At 48.5% G+C, this 18,814-nt stretch overlaps 2 non-coding genes across 2 annotated transcripts; one reads left to right on the forward strand and one right to left on the reverse strand.

The window, feature by feature from the left end:
* The first annotated feature begins 5,975 nt into the window (after nt 1-5,975).
* Nucleotides 5,976-6,048, forward strand: TRNAV-CAC. Its single transcript has one exon. It is a non-coding gene; the product is annotated as a tRNA-Val (tRNA).
* A 7,898-nt stretch (nt 6,049-13,946) lies between these two features.
* TRNAV-CAC lies at nt 13,947-14,019 on the reverse strand. Its single transcript has one exon. It is a non-coding gene; the product is annotated as a tRNA-Val (tRNA).
* Between the last annotated feature and the right edge of the window lie 4,795 nt (nt 14,020-18,814).

Genomic DNA, 18,814 nt, shown 5'->3' on the forward strand with positions numbered 1-18,814 from the left:
CAATAACTTTCAAAATTTGCTTGCAGACCTTTGAAGCCGTAAACAACATAGGCACCAGCTACCTAAAAGAACTGCAGCCCTACAGTCCTTGCTGTCCCCTCAAACGCTCCACACCCAGGAACCACCATAAAACATTTGGAGCCAGATCCTTCTGCCGTGCCGCCTCCACTCTCAGGAATGCTTTTCTGGATCTGTAAGGATAGGTTCACATGGAGGATTTCGTACGCGGATTTCAACACTGCGGCCAAAACCAGCTCCCACAGCTCAGGCGGCCGAGAGTTTTTGCAGTGCAGCTTTAAAGACCATGCCAAAAATGTACAGGTCCATTCTTGTCGTGGTTGCCCCGCGGATGCCTCGCAAATCTCCTCACAGGCCTAGTCATAAATGAGCCGACTCTTACAGCAGCATAGGGGGGAATCTAAGACCCCAGTGTGTAGAGTTTTTTATTTTTACTTAATATCTGCATAATAAAATGTATTTTATATAAAATTATGGCTTTTTTTCCAGATTTTTTATATTATTATTACATTATTTATAACATTTTACTACATTATGGAATTACCATTTTACAACTTTTGTTTTATCTTATCTTAGCATACTCCCGTCTCACAGGCTGGTTTTAGGACAACACTAGTGAGCCCTAACAGAAGGCTTAGGCCGGGTTCACACCACTATTTCTTTTCTGTTCTTCTGGTCCATCAGAAGACCTGGAGAAAAAACAGATCCTGTAAAAATAAAAATGTATCCTAAGCATCCCTTCTGCAAATGTTGCATCCATTTGAGCCATTTCTGTCTGAGATCCGTTGCAAACGGATGCAAAATGTACATAACGGATGCTCAGGATACGCTTTTTTTTTACAGGATACGCTTTTTTTTCCTGGTCTTCTGACGGATCAGAAGAAGGGAAAATGAAACTGTGATGTGAACCTGGCCTTACTGAGCAGACAGACCCGAGATTCCTTGTAGGTAATCAGGGCTAACGCAGGGCACCCCAGTCTCCAATGGGGTCACTAGGAAACCAGTTGACCTGATCATAGAGGGGAGAATCAAAGGGTAAACAGCTGGGATTGGAGCATCTGCCGACCCTGGCTGTGAAGCAGGAGCCTGCACAATAACCCAGAGATGTTCGTAAGCAGCTAGTTTTTAGAGCAGGAGCGCTCCAGGAGTCACTAATCCATTGTTCCTGCAGTGACCTGCACCACCCCCCTGTCAAGAGGTCATTAAGTGGTCAAATAAAAGTAAAAATACATTGAAACCTCACCGATTGCCTTCTAGTCCCATTATGTCACTTCCGGGTTCTATGCAGGTTTCTATTTCCTGGTCTCTCTCAACATGGCTAATGCAGTGCAGTGTACGGTACTTTGCTATGCCATTTGTGTTCTTCCAAGAGCTGAACATGGGAACACAGCTTAGTTATTGTGCCTTAGGCCTCTTGTGCATGAACATTGTGCATCCGTAATTTGAATGGGTCCGTAATCCGTCCGTAATTTCTTTTTTTTTGCGGTGCGGAGGCACGGACAGAAACCCCATGAAAGCACTCCGTAGTGCTTCCATGGGGTTCCGATCCGTGCTTCTGTTCCGCATCTCCGTGATTGCGGACCCATTCAAGTGAATGGGTCCGCATCCATCATGTGAAGTGCACACGGGCCGGTGCCCGTGTATTGCGGACCCGCCATATGCGGGCCGCGATACGGCAACGGGCATACAACGTTCGTGTGCAAGAGGCCTTACTCAGTAGAAGGAGCCTGGCCCTGCTCTTGAGGCAAGTGCTGTCTAGTGTAGTATGACAGCATCAGCTAGTTAGTTTGGAGTTAGCTGCCGAGCTGAAAGGATGCTGCCCCCTGTCTGTGCTGTGAGAGGCATACTCCAGGAGACACACCACCCCTGGAAGCTGCTAAGAACTACCTAAAGCCCTGAAAGGAAAGAAGAACTTTGTCAGACTGTTTACAACCAGGCAAGTGCATGTGCAGGACAGTAAAGGTAACTTGGACTTTGCTGCAGGTGGAAAGGGTTGTAGCCTCTGGCGCCTACCACATTTTTAAGAGCCTTGCATGCCTTGGTTACTTGGGAAGATTGCAAATTGTTATTAGAGAAAGAGGCCTAAGTCTTTCACACGTGCGAGATTTCCACGCTTGTGCAATGCGGGAGGTGAACTCATTTCTATGGGGCTGTGCACATGAGCAGTGATTTTCACGCATCACTTGTGCGTTGCGTGAAAATCGCAGCATGCTCTATATTCTGCGTTTTTCACGCAACGCAGGCCCCATAGAAGTGAATGGGGCTGCGTGAAAATCGCAAGCATCCGCAAGCAAGTGCAGATGCGGTGCGATTTTCACGCACGGTTGCTATGAGATAATCGGGATGGGGACCTGATCATTATTATTTTCCCTTATAACATGGTTATAAGGGGAAATAATAGCATTCATAATACAGAATGCATAGTACAATAGGGCTGGGGGGTTACATTTTTTTTAAAATAATTTAACTCACCTGATCCACTTGTTTGCGCAGCACGACTTCTCTTCTTTCTATTTTCTTCAGGAGCTGGGTAAAGGACCTTTGATGACATCACTGTGCTCATCACATGGTCCATCACATGATCCATCACCATGGTGATGGATCATGTGACGGACCAATTGATGAGCGCAGTGATGTCACCACATGTCCTTTTCTTCCTGCACAGCAAAGAAGAAGAGGATGCGCGAACAAGTGGATGAGGTGAGTTTAATTTATTTTATTTTTTCTAACCCCTCCAGCCCTATTGTACTGCGCATTCTGTATTAAGATTGCTATTATTTTCCCTTATAACCATGTTATAATGGAAAATAATAAAATCTACACAACACCTAACCCAAACCCGAACTTCTGTGAAGAAGTTTGGGTTTGGGTACCAAACATGCCGATTTTTCTCACGTGCGTGCAAAACGCATTAAAATGTGTTGCACTCGCGTGAAAAAATTGCGCATCTAGTTCGTCGTGTTAGTAATAAATTTGAGTCAATATGTTTTACCTTTATTTAGAAAAAAAATGTGAAGTAAAACCTGGGGCAGTACTGGGTTTTGCATAGGTTGCGGGCGTGCATTAATGACCCTATAGGCAAGCCTCCCTGGATGGCCATCCATGATAAGTCCTTGTGCCCTTTGGTTAACCTGTCTGAAGACACATTAGTCCATACTGTCTCTACGGTGTCAACAGGGAGCCCTGGAATTGACTCCACCAAGTCCTTCGCTCTGATTATCTTGTGGATTGTCGTGGCCCTCCAGTTGATGCTCCCTCACAAACCTGATGACATCTCCGTAATACCAGGGAGCGTGCTAGTGGTAAGGGATGGAGCTGTCCCACGTGTCCCAACCTAGACCCCTCCAGAGGGGTAGGAGGAAGAAGTGATACATGGCCTTGCCCGCAGAGCCGTTTGCAGTTGTCAGAGTCCGGCGAACGCTGTCACAAACAAAGGCAATCCGCAGTAAAATGGGCAGGTCCGGAATGCCCTTCCCACCGTTGCAGGGCTTTTTGTACTTGATGGCTCGCTTTACTCTGTCTATTTTGGAGCCCCAAACAAAGGGAAACACTGTCCTGCTGATGGCCCTAGAAACGGTGGCAAGAGTGGGCTATGCCTGTGCGGTGTACTGTAGTACAGGCAGAACTTTGTTACGCAGAAAGAGTGCTTTGCCCTCAAAAATGAGCTGCCCAAGGCTCCATAGTCCAATCCTTTGGTTCACCTTGGTCAAGTGGTCTTCCCAAGATTTGAGGGCTGTGCCTTCCTTCCCGAACCAGACTCCCAGGATCTGGATGAAGTCTGATTTGATGGTAAATGGGAAGGGGGCAGAGGTAGCCAGTTGCCAGTCCCCGAAGTGCATAGCTTTTAATTTCCCGCAGTTGACTTTGGCCCCTGAAGCTTGTCTGAACTCCTCGCAAGTCTGGACGAGTGCGGTCACCAAACGGCGGCCAGCGCAGAAGATGGTCACGTCGTCGATGTACAGCAAGCACTTGACCTTGTGGTATCCTGGTCCTGGTGCAGTGATCCCTCTGATCTCTCCATTCTGCCGGATAGACTCCGCAAAGAACTCTAACACATACAAAAAGGAGAGGTGATAGAGGGCAGCCTTGTCTGACCCCAGAGAGGAAAGAAAAAGGGTCAGTCTTCCAGCCGTTCACCAACACCGTGCTTTAAATATCAAGTTACATCAGGTTAACAAACGAACAGAACCTCCTGCCCAGACCCAGCTTGTGCAACGCCTTGCCCATGAATTCATGAGAGACTTGGTCAAAGGCCTTCTCCTGATCGAGGCTGAACAGGGCCGCGTGTACACGGCGGTCTTTGATGTATTGTACCATGTCTCTCATGAGAGCAAGAGGAATGCTGCAGGTCTGATCCAGGTGGATGATCCTGCCGATGACAATCTTCAGCTGGTTGGCCAGTACCTTGACGAGGATCTTATAGTCCAGGTTCAGGAGAGAGATGGGACGCCAGTTTTTCAGATCACATCTCTTCCCCTTCCCTCAACGATGGGGGCATTCTACTCTCCACCACCATCTCCTCATAGAGTTCCAGCAGGTCTGGACAGATCAGATCCCCCAGCGCTACATAGAGCTCCCCTGGAAAACCGTCACTGCCCTGCCGGACTTAAAGGATCTAGCGGCAGAGAGCAGATCCCACACCGTCAGAGGGTCATCCATTGCCTCCACACCTGCAGGATCAAGATGGTTAGGAAATTATCAGCGGCTGTCAGGTCGGTGTTCTTCATGGAGTAATGGTCGCTGTACTAGTCTTTGAAGACTCCCTTCACTTCCTCCTTCCTTGATCGCATGTTGCCTTCCTTGTCCCGAAGTACATTCAGGGGCGAGTGGCCGGCGTGAAGTTTCCTGTAAAAGAACGAGTTGCATTTCGCACCGTTCTCCAGGTTCTCCACCTTGGAATGGAAGATGATTCGCTTGGATTCCTCCTCAAAATGCCTTTTCAGGCTCTTTTTGGTCTCCTCCAGTTCCTCTCTAACGCTCCAGCCACACAGATGAAGGTCTTGCAGGGATCGCAGCTGCTGCTGCAGCTCTCTGAAGTTCCTCTTCTTCTCACACGCCTGTTGTTGTTGCTTGGCGTGAAAGAAACAACGAAACTGGACTTTAACATACTCCCACCAGTCACTAGTCCGTTCAAACAAACATTTGTCATTCCCCCAAGCTATGTAGATCTCTCTAAGCTCCTCACAATTCAATAGAGCGCAGTTCAGCTTCCAGGATCCAGGGCCAGGAGGGGAACCCGTCACCAAGGACACACTGGACCTGAATGGCTGTGATCGGAGAAGAAGCAAGGGTTTATAGAGTGGGGTGGGGGGGGGGGGGTGTAGATAACAAGTACCATCCTACATACATAAAATGGTGTGATTGCCCCCATGTGTTGCCCAAGCTAAACACTCTGGGGGGCCTATACAATCTGCATAGACCAGGGGTGCACAACCTGGGTTAGTCCAAGGACCATATTCTCAGATTGTACTGCTCACTGGAGGCTCCAATAAAACAACTTCTTAAACAAAATTTTAGATTCTATTGACTATTTGTAATTGTAGACACTATGGCCCTGATTTATCATACCTTCACTCCAGAACTCTGGCGTTAAAAAGTAGCAAAAATAGGGCTTTTGCGACTTTTTGAACACGCGCACAAAACTTTGCAACTTTTTGCTGTTTTACACCACTAACTCCAGTTTTGTAATGTGGGTGGGAAAGCGGGCGTGGTTATCTATGTTAATGTGTTTTTTTTTTTTTTTTTAAAGTTCCAAAAATTTCTTAATCTCATTCCAAGAGGAAGGTGGAGTAGGAAAACTGGAGTAGCTTTATTAGACAAAAGAATAAGACAAATTTATCAAACAATGCGTGACTCAACCAAAACTCCGACACTGACTCAACCAAAACTGACTTGAGATATTTCCCTCATGGTAAATTCTCCCCTATAATGATGCCTAAGATTAGCAAATCACTTAAGTTTCTGTAGTGTAGTGGTTATCACGTTCGCCTCACACGCGAAAGGTCCCCGGTTCGAAACCGGGCAGAAACATTTTAATAGCTATCAGTTCTTTACATTTTTATATATCCTCACTATACAGTCAAAATTATTAGAAAACATCCCTTTATTATTGAATTCTGGTGTCTGCATTGTCACAGGTGTATAAAATCCAACCCCTGCCTTTACACACACTTGTATAAGAATGGCTTGTTCTAAAGAGCTCACTGAACTCCAGCGTGGTTCTGTATTTGGAGGTCACTGCTGCAACAAGTAAGGCCTGGGCTACACTGCAACTTTTTGTAGCGCGGCTGATTGTGAACTGCAGATGTCATTCAATAGTTAAAATCAACCGCGATACAAAACGTTGCAGTGTAGCCCAGGCCTTACTTCTTGAAATTTCTTATCCGTCCCTTCCCCCTAAACAAAACCTACCTCATGCTAATGATACACACCTCAAGCTGTTGTGGAACCTCATAATACACACCTCAGCTGCTGTGGAACCTCATAATACACACCACAGCTGCTTCAGAACCTCATAATACACACCTCAGCTGCTGTAGAACCTCCTAATACACACCTCAGCTGCTGTAGAACCTCCTAATACACACCTCAGCTGCTGCAGAACCTCATAATACACACCTCAGCTCAGGGGAGGACTGGCAGCCTTAGTCCTGGGGGGCAAATCTAGTCAAGTGGCCCATTTTTAGCCCCGCCCATCATTAAAAGCCCCTCCTACATATAATAGGCCACTCCCAACACACACTGTACAGCTGACATTTTATAGTTGCGGCCTGTCTCTACACATCATACGGAGAGGGGAGGCCGTCCTGGCTGCACTGCCTGCTTATATAACAAGCTACAGCCAGGAAGCTCCTCCGCTCTCCTCCCTACCCTGATCCTGCTCAAGGCCTGTGGTTCCCCCCACCATCTGCCACCCGCCCGTGGCCTGCTGCCCCCTTTCGTCATCCTCACCCAGTTCTGAATCCTCCTTCTGCAAATGGCAGGGGAAGGAGCCGGAGCATCTCCTCTCCTACATAGCGCCCCCTACCTCTTACATCCCGTGATGTCACCTTTGTTGTAGACGTTCTCTTTCCTCATCTTCTCCATTCAGACCAGACCGCCATGATGATTTTTCTGCCATCTCCCTTCTCTGCAGAGATTGAGAAACAGACATTAGTTTCCTGCCACCCCCAATACTATACTGCAGAAACAGTCCCCCTAGAAATACAAACTACCACACAGATAGTGCCCCCAATACTGTACCCGCTATGCCCCCAATACTATACTGCAGAAACAGTCCGCCTGGAAATACTACTACCACACAGATAGTGCCCCCTTAAACAATTATTGGCACACAGCGCTCTAAAAAATAACTGCGTCCAGACACTAATAGTATAAAGATAATGTCCCCCAAAAATAATTGTGCTAAGCTGATACTATGCCAGGGTGCCCCCAAAGTAACAATGCTCCCCAAAATCCCACCAATAGAAATAATTCTCTGCCAGAGCACACTTAGTAGTAATAATGCCCCTATAGTGCCCTAGTAATCATGTTCTTCATAGCCCCTAGTAGTAGTAAAGCTCCCCATAATACCCCCTAGTAGTACTAATTTTCCCTATAATATGACAGTACATGAAATACCCCCGCTTAGTGCCCGCAGTTGAGCTAATGTCCCCATAATGTATGCCAGTATAAAATACCTCTATATAGTGCCCCAGTAAATGCCCTCATACTGCTCCTCTCCCCCTTCCCCATAGTGTCCCCATAATATGCCAGTAAAAAAATGCCCCTTAGTGCCCCCAACAGATGCCCCTATAGTGCTCCTCTCCCCCACAATGTACCAGTAAAAAAATGCCCCTTCTTAGTGCCACCATATGCCCCAATAGTGCTCCACTCCCCCATAGTGCCGCTCTCCCCTATAGTGCCTTCCATAATGTGCCAGTAAAAAATGCCCCCTTAGTGCCACCAAATGCCATAGTGCCCCCCATAATGTTCCAATACAAAAGGCCCCTTTAGAGCCCCCACTTCCCCATAGTGCCCCCAAATAATGCCCCTATAGTAGCACCAGATGCCCCATAGTGCTGCTCTCCCCTATAGTGCCCCCCAGAATGTGCCAATAATTAAAAAAAAAGCCCCTTTAGAGCCCCCAGTTACCCCCATAGTGCTCCTCTCCCCCATGGTGCCCCCCATAATGTGCCAGTAAGAAATGCCCCCATAGTGCCAGCTCCCCCAATAGTGCCAGCCCTCCCCCCATAGTGCCAGCTCCCCCTATAGGCCCCCCATAGTGCCAGCTCCCCCTACAGTGCCCCTCATAGTGCCAGCTCCCCCTACAGTGCCCCCCATAGTTCCAGCTCCCCCTATAGTGTGCCCCATAGTGCCAGCTCCCCCTATAGTGTGCCCCATAGTGCCAGCTCCCCCTATAGTCCCCCCCATAGTGCCAGCTCCCCCTATAGTACCCCCCATAGTGCCAGCTCCCCCTATAGTACCCCCCCACAGTGCCAGCTCCTCCTATAGGCCCCCCCATAGTGCCAGCTCCCCCTATAAGCCCTCCCCCCATAGTGCCAGCTCCCCCTATAGGCCCCCCCATAGTGCCAGCTCCCCCTACAGTGCCCCCCATAGTGCCAGCTCCCCCTATAGTGCACCCCATAGTGCCAGCTCCCCCTATAGTCCCCCCCATAGTGCCAGCTCCCCCTATAGTACCCCCCCATAGTGCCAGCTCCCCCTATAGTACCCCCCCATAGTTCCAGCTCCCCCTATAGGCCCCCCATAGTGCCAGCTCCCCCTATAGGCCCCCCCCATAGTGCCAGCTCCCCCTACAGTGCCCCCCATAGTGCCAGCTCCCCCTATAGTGCGCCCCATAGTGCCAGCTCCCCCTATAGTCCCCCCCATAGTGCCAGCTCCCCCTATAGTACCCCCCCATAGTGCCAGCTCCCCCTATAGGCCCCCCCATAGTGCCAGCTCCCCCTACAGTGCCCCCCATAGTGCCAGCTCCCCCTATAGTGCGCCCCATAGTGCCAGCTCCCCCTATAGTGCGCCCCATAGTGCCAGCTCCCCTTATAGTGCCCCCCATAGTGCCAGCTCCCCCTATAGTGCGCCCCATAGTGCCAGCTCCCCTTATAGTGCACCCCATACTGCCAGATCTCCCCCCCCCCCCCATAGTGCCAGATCTCCGCCCCCCCCCCCCCCCCCCCCCATAGTGACAGATCTCCGCAAAGAAGAAAAAATAATAAAAAAAATACTTACCTCCATCAGCAGCATGTGCTGCCGGCTCAGGCGTCGCGATGATAATGACGTCATCGCGCTTCCTGAGCCGGCCTCTGATAGGCTGCAGGCATTAGTGCCTGCGGCCTATCAGAAGAACAGGGGAGGGACACGCCTCTCCCTCCCCTGCCCCACAGCACACAGCGGCCGCAATTACATCCAGGGCCGCGCCGCCTGTGGTGATCGGCGGTGCGGCCCTGAAGAATAAAAAAATTTTTTTTTTTTTTTAGACGGGCGGCCCAGCGGCCGTTTATTTAGGGAGGCCTGGGGGGCAATTGCCTCCCTGCCCCCCGGCCCAGTCCGCCCCTGCCTCAGCTGCTGTACAACAACATCATAACACACACTACAGCTGCTTCAGAACCTCCTAATACACACCACAGCTGCTTCAGAACCTCATAATACACACATCAGCTGCTGTAGAGCCTCATAAAAGACACCACAGCTACTGCAACTCTCCGTTACTTCACATGGTTTTAATGTTATGGCTGATCAGTGTGTGTGGTTGTATATACACAATCTCCATAGACCAGAGGGGCACAGCCAAGGACCACATTCTCAGATTGTACTGCCCCCAGAGGCTGCAATATAACAACTTCCTCAACTACATTTTGGAAATTATTGACTATTTGTAATATAATTTGTGAACCACAGTGCCTCAGGTTGGTAAGTCACTTAGGTTTCTGTAGTGTAGTGGTTATCACATTCACCTCCCACACGAAAGGTTCCCAGTTCAAAACCAGACACAAACACTTTTATATATAGATATCAGTCCTTTACTTTTCATATATCCTCGCTGTTCCGACAAAAATATTAAACATCTCAAAATAAATTTAATTCATGTGTTTGTATTGCCACAGGTGTATAAAATCCAGCCCCTGCCTTTACTACAAAGCAGGGGTACTCATGTGCGTTTTGTGAAAGTCCACATACCTGGGTCTGCTGTAAGGTAGAGGTCTGAGATGCAAAAAAATAAAACCAAAAAATCTTCCAACTGCAGAGAGAGTAGGAGGGGACAGAGAAAGGATGGGAGTGGTAGTAGCGAAAATAATGGTGATACTTGTACTCATGGTGGCAGTCCTCACTCTGGCCTTCCCTTGGCCATACAGTGATGGGAGGGCACACCATGGTTTTGAAGGAGACCTCCTGCCTGATGGTGGATCAGGAGCCCTTAGTGTCAGTGAGTTTGGGGGGTTGGTGGATGCAAGTCTGGTTTTGCAGGTAACAGATGGACCGTTTTACTGGAAGCAGTTCCCAAATGCACGTGCTAACAAAGGTAGACACAGTTTTTATCACACACGTGTCCCATAGGCGGCTTTCCCAAGGCTGTGTATGGGTTGGGGAAGTAGAGAGAGGGGGGGGGGGGGGTCTAAAAAGCATAAAATTCCCCTCTGAGTTTCTTTTCACAGATAATTTTTGCAATCCTCCTAACTCTGTCAAGGGGTGCAAGTTCTCAATCTGAAGATCTATATGGCCACCCTGTTTCCAGGCCTAAAGGTAAATTTGTCAGGCTGAAGTCCCGTCCCCAGCACACCCCCGCACCCCTTCAACCCTCCTACACGTCAAACGTGGCGCAAAAACATCTGTGTGGTAAGATTTTGTAGCAGAGGTGTTCAAATAGTCGCAAAAGGCAGTCCTGCAACATTTGTGCTCCACAATCTTCCATAAAAATGTTAATAAAATGACCCCCAATAATTTTTCAAATTTGCTTGCAGACCTTTGAAGCCGTAAACAACATAGGCACCAGCTACCTAAAAGAACTGCAGCCCTACAGTCCTTGCCGTCCCCTCAAACGCTCCACACCCAGGAACCACCATGAAACATTTGGAGCCAGATCCTTCTGCCGTGCCGCCTCCACTCTCAGGAATGCTTTTCTGGATCTGTAAGGATAGGTTCACATGGAGGATTTCGTACGCGGATTTCAACACTGCGGCCAAAACCAGCTCCCACAGCTCAGGCGGCCAAGAGTTTTTGCAGTGCAGCTTTAAAGACCATGCCAAAAATGTACAGGTCCATTCTTGTCGCGGTTGCCCCGCGGATGCCTCGCAAAGCTCCTCACAGGCCTAGTCATAAATTAGCCGACTCTTACAGCAGCATAGGGGGGAATCTAAGACCATTGTAAAAATAAAATCCCCAGTGTGTACAGTTTTTTATTTTTACTTAATATGTGCATAATAAAATGTATTTTATATAAAATTATGGCTTTTTTCCAGATTTCTTTGTATTATTACATTATTTATAACATTTTACTACATTATGGAATTACCATTTTACAACTTTTTATTTGAATCTTATCTTAGCATACTCCCGTCTCACAGGCTGGTTTTAGGACAACACTAGTGAGCCCTAACACTGGGTTCACACCTGAGCGTTTTACAGCACGTTCCTACGCGCTGTAAAATGCTCAACAAGGAGAAACCAATGCTTCCCTATGGGAATGGTTCACATGAGCTTCTTTGGGACGTCTTGTCGCGCGTTCCCGTACATAGACTTTCGGGAACGCGCGACAATGGGCATTCGCTTGTCTCTGTATGCGTGATTGTAAACGCCGGTACAATCGCGCATACAGAGCGCTCCTTTCAGAACGCTCAGGTGTGAACCCAGCCTAACAGAAGGCTTAGGCCGGGTTCACTCCACAATTTCTTTTCTGTTCTTCTGGTCCATCAGAAGACCTGGAGAAAAAACAGATCCTGTAAAAAAAAAAAAAGTATCCTGAGCAGTGATTGCCAATTCGCAGTGTTCGCCAGCGAACACATCCGGACTGCCATCTTGATTCACCCGTTAGGTGATGCACAGGTAAGCCCTTACCTGTGCCCGTGACACGAGCCGGTCTGAAATCAAATGCGGTCACCGGGAGCAGGCAGTTCCGAGAACAGCCCGATGAAGGCACCCGGCGACTGTTCTCGGAACTGCCTGCTCCCGGTGACCGCATTTGATTTCAGACCGGCTTGCGGAACAGGCACAGGTAAGGGTTTACCTATGCATCGCCGGAAAGGGTGAGTCAAGATGGCAGCCCGCATGTGTTCACTGGCGAACACTGCGAACTGGCCATCACTGATCCTGATCATCCCTTCTGCATATTTTGCATCCATTTGAGTTATTTTTGTCTGAGATCCGTTGCAGACGGATGCAAAATGTACATAACGGATGCTCAGATACATTTTTTTACAGGATCTGTTTTTTTTCCTGGTCTTCTGACGGATCAGAAGAAGGGAAAATGAAACTGTGATGTAAACCTGGCCTTACTGAGCAGACAGACCCGAGATTCCTTGTAGGTAATCAGGGCGAACGCAGGGCACCCCAGTCTCCAATGGGGTCACTGGGAAACCAGTTGACCCGATCATAGAGGGGAGAATCAAAGGGTAAACAGCTGGGATTGGAGCATCTGCCGACCCTGGCTGTGAAGCAGGAGCGCTCCAGGAGTCACTAATCCATCGTTCCTGCAGTGACCTGCACCACCCCCCTGTCAAGAGGTCATTAAGTGGTCAAATAAAAGTAAAAATACATTAAAACCTCACCGATCGCCTCCCAGTCCCATTAGGTCACTTCCCGGGTTCTATGCAGGTTTCTATTTCCTGGTCTCTCTCAACATGGCTAATGCAGTGACCCAGTAGATCACTGCTAAGACTTAATTTGTTGCTAAAAGGGTTAATATTTGTGCGTTTTTCACGCAACGCAGGCCCCATAGAAGTGAATGGGGCTGCGTGAAAATCGCAAGCATCCGCAAGCAAGTTTGGATGTGGTGCAATTTTCACGCACGGTTGCTAGGAGATAATCGGGATGGGGACCCGATCATTATTATTTTCCCTTATAACATGGTTATAAGGGAAAATAATAGCATTCTTAATACAGAATGCTTAGTAAAATAGGGCTAGAAGGGTTAAAAAAAATGTTTTCAATAATTTAACTCACCTCATCCACTTGTTCGCGCAGCATGGCTTCTCTTCTTTCTTCAGGACCTTGGTAAAGGACCTTAGATGACATCACTGTGCTCATCACATGGTCCATCACATGATCCATCACCATGGTGATGGATCATGTGATGAGCGCAGTGACGTCATTACACGTCCTTTTCCTCATAGCAAAGAAGAAGACAGAAGAGAAACCGGGCTGCGTTGTTGTGTTGTGTTGCTATGTTGGGAAACCATGTTTTAAGGGAAAATAATAAAATCTACACAACACCTAACCCAAACCCAAACTTCTGTGAGGAAGTTCGGGTTTGGGTACCAAACATGCCGAATTTTCTCACGTGTGTGCAAAACGCATAAAAATTTTTTGCACTCGCGCGGAAAAATCGCTCATTTTCCCGCGACGCACCTGCATCTTGTTCTTCGTGTTAGTGATAAATTTGAGTCAATATGTTTTACCTTTATTTAGAATAAAAAAAATGCTAAATTTATAGAACATTTTGAAAAAAATAATTTTTTTTAAATTAGAATTTCTCTGCTATTAAAGGGAACCTGTCACCGGTGACAGGTTCCCTTTAAGGCAGACAGTGATACCTCGTGAAGTAGGGATTACTTTGTATATTGAAAAATGTGAAAGTGTAAAATAGTGATTACACTGCATTTTATACACCTGTGGAAATGCGAACACCTGAATTCAATGTTTTTTTTAGATGTTTTCTAATACTTTTGTCTCTATAAGTGAGGATATATGAAAATTAAAGGACTGATATTTATATATAAAAGTGTTTCTGCCCGGTTTCAAACCAGGGACCTTTCGCGTGTGAGGCGAACGTGATAACCACTACACTACAGAAACTGAAGTGATTTGCCAATATGAGGCACCGTGATTCAGAAATGCCTATATATTTATTTATTGAAAACACCTTTATTACAATAAAATCATCAAACATACATACTTAGTGCTGCCCAGGCCACGAGGCAGCACTTAATAAATACTTACAATCGTCTTTCATAGCATGGTATTGTTAGGTGACGCCAGGCTAACCTACACTATACATCACAATGCATGCTACACTAGCATTCCTATTTAATCACTTACCATTCAACAAAGCATTTAGACAGTGATGAGGGGAGGGGGTAGGGAGGGGAAATCACATGCCCCAAGCTTTATTGAAAGAATAGACACAAAAGGGGGAGAGGGGGAAGGAGAGGGGTTTAGTCCTCTTCTTCGTCGACGTCCAAAATGTTGTAATCCCGCAACAGGCTGTGGGTAAACCTGCGGCAGTCCAGGACGGACATGCTCTCCCTCCTGAGGATGAGTCGGTTCCTGGCAAGCCATATAGCATCCTTAAAACAGTTCATAAGGAGCATGGCCTCAACAGTGTGAATCCCAGGAAATAGTCCGTACAACACTGAGGTGTGTTACAGGTTGTTCCTGGGCACAGAGTCTTTGAGTTCATGTTCCAGGGCACCCAAAAGGCTCTGTACAAAGGATCACTCCCAGAACAGGTGATAAGATGTTTCCTCTGAAGTAAAACCTGGGGCAGTTCCGGGTTTTGCATAGGTTGCGGGCGTGCATTAATGACCCCATAGGCAAGCCTCCCTGGATGGCCATCCATGACATGTCCTTGTGCCCTTTGGTTAACCTGTCTGAAGACACATTAGTCCATACTGTCTCTGCGGTCTCATCAGGGAGCCCTGGAATTGACTCCACCAAGTCCTTCGCTCTGATTATCTTGTGGATTGTCGTGGCCCTCCAGATGATGCTCCCTCACAAACCTGACAACATCTCCGTAATACCAGGGAGCGTGCTAGTGGTAAGGGATGGAGATGTCCCACTTGTCCCAACCTAGACCCCTCCAGAGGAGCAGGAGAAAGAAGTGAGACATGGCCTTGCCTGCAGAGCCGTTTGCAGTTGTCAGAGTCCGGCGAACGCTGTCACAAACAAAGGCAATCCGCAGTAAAATGGGCAGGTCCGGAATGCCCTTCCCACCCTTGCGGGGCGCTTTGTACATGATGGCTCGCTTTATTCTGTCTATTTTAAAGCCCCAAACAAAGGGAAACACTGTTCTGGTGATGGCCCTAGAAACGGTGGCAAGAGTGGGCCATGCCTATGCGGTGTACTGTAGTACAGGCAGTGGCGTCGCCAGGGGGGGGCCAGAGGGGGCCACGGCCCCCCCAACATCATGCTGGGCCCCCCCCTCACTGCTGCCTTCACTTGACTGATCCGAGTTCAGCTCAGCTCAGTCACAGTCTCTCTCACCTCACGCTGCTGGCAGCAGGGACGCAGGGAGCCGAAGCCTGAGGGAGGGACGGGGAGGAGCCTAATATGATCTCAGAGTGGAGGCTGCTTCTGCCAGCCCCACCCCTCCGCACCCACCAACCAATCACCGACCAGAGCTGAGGGGGCAGGGCAAGCACACCAGCAGCTCTCTGAATCGAGTCGTCTGAGTCACACAAGTGCAGGGAGTCTAAGAATAGAAAGGAATCGAATGAGTCACAAGTTAAAAGAATCTAAAGATCCGACTTAGTTTGTGACTCATTCCATTCATTGAGTTAAAAGAGCCGTGAGTCAGAGGGTAGAACAGGTTACATTACACTGAGGCTGAGGCTGCTTTCACACTAGCGCTTGATCGGATCCGTTCTGAACGGATCCGATCATATTAATGCAGACGGAGGCTCCGTTCAGTACGGATCCGTCTGCATTAATAACTTAGAAAAAATTCTAAGTGTGAAAGTAGCCTGAGCGGATCCGTCCAGACTTTCAATGTAAAGTCAATGGGGGACGGATCCGCTTGAAGATTGAGCCATATGGTGACCTCTTCAAGCGGATCCGTTCCCATTGACTTACATTGTAAGTCTGAACGGATCCGCTCGCCTCCGCACGGCCAGGCGGACAGCTGAACGCTGCAAGCAGCGTTCAGCTGTCCGCCTGTCCGTGCAGAGGCGAGCGGAGCGGAGGCTGAACGCCGCCAGACTGATGCAGTCTGAGCGGATCCGCTCCATTCAGACTGCATCAGGGCTGGACGGAGGCGTTTGGGTCCGCTCGTGAGCCCCTTCAAACGGAGCTCACGAACGGACCCATGAACGCTAGTGTGAAAGTAGCCTTACACTGAGGCTGAGGCTGCTTTTGTTGCAGCAGTGATAAGATTAAGGGACAGGAGAAGTGACAGATGACACAAGAGTTTAGATTACAGGTTGAATTAAATTAACCCTTTAGAATCAAATTGGCTTCTCAGGAGATATATATGTTAAAGGCATATCATTCAGTAGCTATATAACTAAGTGCTCACACTTGCGTTGTCCGGATTCGGCGTGTACTCCACTTGCCGGAGGTACACGCCGGATCCGGAAAAACGCAAGTGTACTGAAAGCATTTGAAGACGGATCCGTCTTTAAAATGCTTTCAGTGTTTCAATGGCAGCCAGGACGCTATTAAAGTCCTGGTTGCCATAGCAGTAGTGGGGAGCAGTATACTTACCCTCCATGCGGCTCCCGGGGCGCTCCAGAATGACGTCAGAGCGCCCCATGCGCATGGATGATGTGTACATGCGATCACGTCATCCATGCGCCTGGGGCGCCCTGACGTCACTCTGGAGCGCCCCGGGAGCCGCACGGACGGTAAGTATGCCGCTCCCCGCTGCACTTTACCATGGCTGCCAGGACTTTAGCGTCCCGGCATCCATGGTAACCATTCAGAAAAAGCTAAACGTCGTATCCGGCAATGCGCCGAAACGACGTTTAGCTTAAGGCCGGATCCGGATCAATGCCTTTCAATGGGCATTAATTCCGGATCCGGCCTTGCGGCAAGTGTTCAGGATTTTTGGCCGGAGCAAAAAGCGCTGCATGCTGCGGTATTTTCTCCAGCCAAAAAAGGTTCCGTTCCGGAACGGAAGACATCCTGATGCATCCTGAACGGATTTCTCTCCATTCAGAATGCATTAGGATAAAACTGATCAGGATTCTTCCGGCATAGAGCCCCGACGACGGAACTCCATGCCGGATCCGGACAACGCAGGTGTGAAAGAGGCCTAAGGGTGGGTTCACATCACCTTTATGGATTGTACTGTCAGTGTCAGACTGTTGTCACTGTGGGTAACAATGCACAACAGACAACAATTCACATTGCACACCACAGTGACAGCTTCTGACTCCTGTCTGACTCCTGAGTCCTCCTGTCCGGCGTCAGCCTCAGCTTCCCTTTACTATAATAAATCACTCAATACTAGTAATCAGAGTTCAGAGAGAGCTGAAGAAGACGAGCCGACTGCACTGAGTCAGCAGCGCAGCAAGTAGTGAGTGAATCGAATGTATCAAGCATCTGCGCATGCGCACCGGCACCTAGAGTCTTCGGTTCACTTGCGAGTCAGCTCAGCAGTCTGACTCACCAAGTGAACCGAATATCCGATTCATGAATTGGTTCATTTGAATGAGCTGATTCAAATGAACCGATTCACCTAAAAGATCCGAACTTCCCATCACTAAGCGGCGGTGCAGGGGAGGGAGAGGCGTGTCCCTTCCCCTTGCTCTGATAGGCTGCAGGCACTAGACCGGCAGCCTATCAGATGCCGGCGCAGGCGCACGATGACGTCATCGCGCCGCCTGAGCCATACAGCGTGGGACACAGGCCAGAAGAGGCTGCATCGCATTGCTGACACTGAGGTAAGTATAATTTTTTTTTTTTTTTACAATAGTGATACTTGGGGGGGGGGGGGGGGGGGACTTACCTAATAATGGCACATGATGGGGGGCTTACTTAATAATGGCACATTGGGGGGGACTTACTTAATGATGGCACATTGGGGGGGACTTACTTAATAATGGCACATGAAGGGGGGGGTACTTACTTAATAATGGCACATGATGGGGGGGCCTTAATACTGGCACATGATGGGGGGCTTAATACTGGCACATGATGGGGGGGACCTAATACTGGCACATGATGGGGGGACCTAATACTGGCACATGATGGGGGGCTTATTACTGGCACATGATGGGGGGCTTATTACTGGCACGTAATGTGGGTCTTATTACTGGCACGTGGAGTCATCTACGGGGGCACTAAGAAGGGGTAATTTATACTTGCAAAATTATGGGGGACATTGAGGGCATCTACTGGGGCATTTTATACTGGTACATTATGGGGGCACTAGGAGGAAGGGGGAGAGGAGCACTATGGGGCATTTACTGGGGGCACTATATAGGGGTATTTTATACTGGCACATTATGGGGGATATTAGCTCAACTGGGGGCATAAGGGGGTATTTTTTGCATTGTCACATTATAAGGAGAATTATTACTACCGGGGGGGCATTATGGTGGGCTTTATTACTCCCACATGGTATGACCCCTAGTAGCAGCACCAGCCTCTTCCTGCTCTGCTATTCCTCTGCCTCTTCTCCAAATCCTTATTATGAAATCTTTCTCTTTAGGATAAAACACATCAGCTCCGCCGAGCCCCCGGCCAAAGTGTGGAAGTGGCGTCCGAGACCCCCAAGGGCCGAGCCAAGTAACTGTAAGTCTTCATGTCAAATATGTTTGTTATACACATATAGCCTACACGGTGCCCCACAATATATAGTATACCGCCACGCTGTGCCCCACAATATATAGTATACCGGTACACTGTGCAGTCTGTTCTATAAGCACCC

Source organism: Bufo gargarizans, chromosome 2 (genome assembly GCF_014858855.1).
Source record: "Bufo gargarizans isolate SCDJY-AF-19 chromosome 2, ASM1485885v1, whole genome shotgun sequence".
NCBI lineage: Eukaryota > Metazoa > Chordata > Amphibia > Anura > Bufonidae > Bufo > Bufo gargarizans.